This window comes from Panicum virgatum, chromosome 1K (genome assembly GCF_016808335.1).
Source record: "Panicum virgatum strain AP13 chromosome 1K, P.virgatum_v5, whole genome shotgun sequence".
NCBI classification, from domain to species: Eukaryota; Viridiplantae; Streptophyta; class Magnoliopsida; order Poales; family Poaceae; genus Panicum; species Panicum virgatum.
Window position 1 is genome coordinate 35,737,923 of NC_053136.1, and position 5,351 is coordinate 35,743,273.

The window sequence follows — 5,351 nt, forward strand, 5'->3', positions numbered from 1 at the left end:
CGTCCTTGCGCCTTTTCATCTTCTCCGCGTGGAGGTGGTTGATTTGGCGTTCTTCCAGGATCGGGGGCTTCGAGGAGCCGCACCTCCACCCCTGCAAGGCATGCCCGAGTTAGAGTCAGGAAAGGGGGGTACACAAAACACAGCGGATTCAAAATCAAAACATACCAGAGAGATGTACCCCATCTCGGGGCGCATCTTGATCCTCCAAAGATCATCGGGATTTTGGGGGAACTCTGCCACCGCGTACTTTGCCCTCAGGGCGGCAGTGGTGTGGGAGAGCAGCTTGAACGATGTCCTCGAGCCCTCCGCCTGGCTCTCGGGGGTGAGCTGGAAGATCGGCAGGGCCCTTTCCACGAGAGGGATCACCCTTTGCCGGTGGAAATTTGCGATGACGGCCGCTGCCGTCAACCCCTTCCTCGCCAGATGCGCCAGCGCGTCGTTGAGGACTTCGAGCTTGTCTTGTTGTGCTGGGGGCGACACCCCCCAGTCCCACTTCGGCGGGCGCTCCCAAAGAACTCTGTTGGTGAACGCCGGGAGCGCGCCACGGTAGTTCCGAAGGTAGAACCACCCTCGGCTCCACCCGGCGTTGTTTGTCGTCATCTTGCTGTGGATCTAGAGGTTCCTCCGGGAGTGACGCACGTGGAACGTCAGGCCGCCGCCGCGCGCGAACCGTCTCGGTTGGCTCCGACCGCTCTTGACGAAGAGTTCGCCGTGGAACAGGTGGATCCAGAGATCCCAGTGCACCTATATCCCAAGGTACCCCTCGCAGACGGCGACGAAGACCGCCGCTTGCGAGATGGCATTGGGGCTGAAGTTGTGCAGCTCCGCTCCGTAATAGTCGCACAACACCCGCATAAACCTGCTGACGGGGACGCCGAAGCCTCGCTCGAGAAGGCGCAAGAAGCTGGCGACGTAGCCTTGCGGGGGCTTCGGCTCGGTCTCGTCCGGATGTGGGGAAATCCACGTCGGCGCCCCCCGAGTCGGTGATCCGCGGCAGCAGCCGGTCGGCGACCAACTGCTCCAGAACCGCCACGGTGGCGGAGGATTTCCCCCTCGACAATGGCTCCTGGATGTCCGACATCTCTGTGAGTCGAGGGGGGATGCGGGAGTGAAGGCTCCGAAATGGCTAAGGGGAGGCGGAGAAGGCGAAGTGGGATGAAGGCAAATGGCCAGGTGAGCCCAAACAACCCTTTCCTCTTCGTTTTTATTTACCACGACGGGCGGACTCGCCGCCACAGCCCAACTCTACCGCATTGAATACGGTAGAGTTCGCTATCACTGACAGCCGGTCCCCACGACCGCGGAGTCTCCCAAGTGCACACGCAGCAATAACTACGGCACGGTAATCGGCGGGCGCAGCACGACTGTTGCGCTATCCCATCCATCAGCCGCCGCCCACGCCGCTTCGTCTGCCCGAGGCTGTCGCCTGAAAAGGCGCGCCCACACCGCACCGTACGAATCGGGCCACGTCACCCACCACCAGCGCGTGACTCGCGACTCTGCGTCGTTTTTGAATTAAGACGGAATGTTCCTTCGGGGTCTCTTTACCCTCGAAAGAATCGCGTTCCGAGGCCTTACTGATCAGGGGTTCGAAGCCTGGCCCTTCGGGGGGTTCGACAAGCGCCCCAGATCGCCAGAGTCAAGGACTGCAGTGATGTGTCGTACGAGCTACTCTCGAACGCGGAGTTCGAGACATCCTACGCAGTGTTCAAGGCCAGTCGAGGGTGCCTAGAAGGGGGATCCCATCAAGGGAGAGCATCGAGCCCTCGGACCCTATCGAACGGTTCCGAGCCCCGCCTAGCGAACCCTCGCGAGCGCTTTATGTGACGTGTCCATGGACCACGAGCCGACCCTTATCGAACGGGGCATGGACGTCTGCTTGAACAACCCACTAACAGCTCACCGAAGCCGCCATAGCTCGCGGCCCGGGCATGGGTAGCATGGTGCGCTTCACCCCTCCTCCCTGCGGAAGGGCGACGAGGGTCGTAATCAAAGCCAAGGGTTCCCCTGAACGCCTTCACACGGGCCTGGGCTCAGGGGCTCCTCGCACACCATAATTCAAACCGCACCCTCGAATAAGTCGACGACCGTCAATTGTGAAGCTCCACGTGCCTAACCAAACCCTCCGCTGTTGACGTGCGCTCCCCTGATGGTTAAGCTGAACGCCGGGTCGCTGTACCAGCACTGAGAATGCCGAGGCCGGCTGAAAGAGTGCCGATGTCGGCTGAAAAAGGCACTGGACGGCCACCCCAGTAAAGCTGCCCAGTGGGACAATGTTTATAGCCCTTGGACGAGCACAAACTCTCCTCCAAGGCCTCGGGGGCTACACCCACGGGTGCGCTGACGCACCCCAGCGAAGGAGGCTTCACGCATATTCGAGGGTCGTAACTCTCTATACACCCCTATACCCTCTGTCATCCTCCCCGTAGAGGAGAAAGGGGACTTTATTGCTCAACGCAAATAAAGATTACAAAGGGTTACCGGCGCGAAGCCATCGAAAGATACAAACACATTGCCACCTACATGGCAATTTTCCCTGTCTTGGGGAGGAACGAGTGACGAAGAAAGGCACTGAGCCCCTGGCTGACGCAACGGCCAGGCTGCTAGGGATGCGAGGAGCAGCCCCCAGGCCGCACGGGTCCAACGGAATGCTCTCCTCGCAAGCCTTCTTCTAGCGTCTCCTCCACCGAAGACCACGCGTGGGGTCGAGCTGGCGGACAGCGCCCTCCGCACCATCTCCCCGAGAGCAACCTTGTCGCGGGGGGGGGGGGGACGATGCGAAGAACAGCCACCCAACCTGGCACTAACGCCATGGTCAGGCACCTCCATCCCCCTTCAGGCTAGGGGACATCGCAGGAGCAGGACCCCATGGGCCCAATGCTCTTTTGCTGATCCCACTTAAGTTGAGGGATGGTGCGCATGCCCACTCCGGTCTTCCCCCACCGCTCATAAGCATTCTTCTAGCACCAAAGCCTAAAAAAGCCAGGCCACCCCATCTGGGGGCCGGTCACGAAAGGCAAAGGGAAACATTACAAGATTTAGGCAATGCTAGAAGACAGAGCTGGGAGGTTGGAGAGGAAAGAGAACCCCACGACCCCTATTTATAGCTGCGTCGGGCACCAAGCTTCAAGCTTGTCGAAGAGCGAAGGTTTGGGTCGCCCGTGACGGCGCGGCACCCCACGAGTAAAGGATGCCCTCGGTCACCGCGCCGAGACGCAACTAAACGAAATAAAGCGGAGCTGAGCCCCTGGACGCTAAGCGGTGCACCATCGGCCCTGGCGTACTGCCCTTGACCGGCGCGCCGCAAGGCAACCAGGAACGCCTGGGCCAAGGCCCTACGCACGGGACAGCGCGATGAAAGCACCAGCTGCCAAGCAGCGGGCGCCTTCATCGCCCTGGCCCCCCTCAGTGCACGGACACGTCTTTGTCCTTGAAAACAAACAAACAAAGAGGCGCGTGCCTCGAAGTACTCCCCCCGCGCACGCACTACCCCGACCGGCGTGTTGTCACATCCGCCGGGCTGGCGCTCCGGCGCGTCTGGCGGGTGCGTGGCATTGACTGATCACGTCAAGAGGGAAATCGCCGAATCACCCTTTGGCCGAATCCCCTGACTTGACCAAAGCCTCGGGGGCTACTGTCGAGTACCACGATTAGGGACACCCTAATCGGGGTACTAAGATCACTCTGAAAACGCAAACACATATTAAGCGACTGAGCCCACGAAGGCCCACAGCCTGCTTCCCATCCGAAAAAAGGAAAGGACTCAAAGAAGCCCAGCGTGCGGCCCATTCGCATCCCCCTCGAACCCGCGGGACGATCTCCGCCTTGCTCGAGGGTCCCCGTCGAGACCCCTCGGCTGCGCCCCGCATCTCCAACTCGCTCGAGGGTAGCGCACCTACCCTCGAGCGGGCAAAACATCTCCACCTCGCTCGAGGCCATCTCTCGGCATAAGGGTCAAACGACCCTACCGCTCACCCGCCCGTCGTACGAAGGCATTAAAGGCCAGCCAGTCCGCCACGGCACCCAGGACAGGTGGCGTCGGGCCGCCATTCTCACAGTGGATGTGACCGGGGTCCCATCCGCTGACTCCGGTCACCGCTCCGCCATCCCGGATGCTGTAGTAGCACTGTGGGACTTGCAACGCAGGACAAGACAGGTTCGGCACTGCTCCCGTTACTATTTTACCGACACCAACCAACCAGACCCGCCTCCCGCTGGGGAAGGGGTCCGGCGACGTCACGTATCCTCCAGAGAGGGGCGCTCCGCACATACGGGTGGGGTCCCGGACCTCCCCCTTGAGGAGTCCGGAACCTCCACGTGTCCCCCGGACCTCCTAGTGTGCACGCCCGCATTCCGACCAGGGGGTCCGGGGCCGCTGCGCGCCCCGTTACCGCTACCGCTGGTGCATGCAGGACCCTAGTCCGCAGGGCCCACCGAATGCCACTGCGCCATATATAGAAGACCATACATCAGCGACGACCACGCCGCCTGCAGGGGCTGGCAGGGCGACTAGCGCAATCTTCGCAGGACCAAGGACTATATCCAGGACGACTGCGACGCCCGCCGCCATGCCCCACAGTGTAATTTCTACAGTATCCGATCACTGTACCCCGCAATTCGGGGGAAACGACGACTTCCACGCCCCCACTCATGTGCACCGCCCCTCCTTGTGACTATAAAAGGAGGAGGCGGGCTTCCCTCCCTCCGGAGACTCTCTCTCGCTTCTCTCTCGCCTCTCTCTGGCTCTCTCTCTGGGAGGACGCTCAGGACTATTGAGTACTCATCTCAACCGACTCCACTTCTAGCAGAGACTTGGGAGCTTCCCTCCCTCTCTCGCCTTGCTTGTACCCCCTACTACAAGCACTCCGGGTGCAAGATAATACAGTGCACTCGCACACCCCCTTTGCTGGACGTACGGCCCCGCGGCCGGAACCAGGATAAATCGTGCGTTACTGTGTTGCCTCTTGCATCATCATCTAGGATGAGGAAACACACATCATTTACTAGTTGGGATCCGGGCCCCCGGGTCGGGACACCGACAATTACAATTCTATAATAGTGGTCTTGCTATTAGCTTAACTCTTTTGATAAGAGATTCTGCTAAACCATTTGAGTGTGGACATATGGAGCTGAGTGCTGAACTTGAATGCCTAGAGCCATTACAATAGTCATTGAAGCTTTTGAGGAAAATTCAGCAGTATTATCCATTCTAATAGATTTTATCTGATGTTTCGGATAATTTGCTCTAAGTCTAATAACTTGGGCTATTAGTTTAGCAAAAAGCATAGTTGCGTGTGGATATAGGCACACGTGAGACACATCATTTACTAGTTGGGATCCGGGCCCCCGGG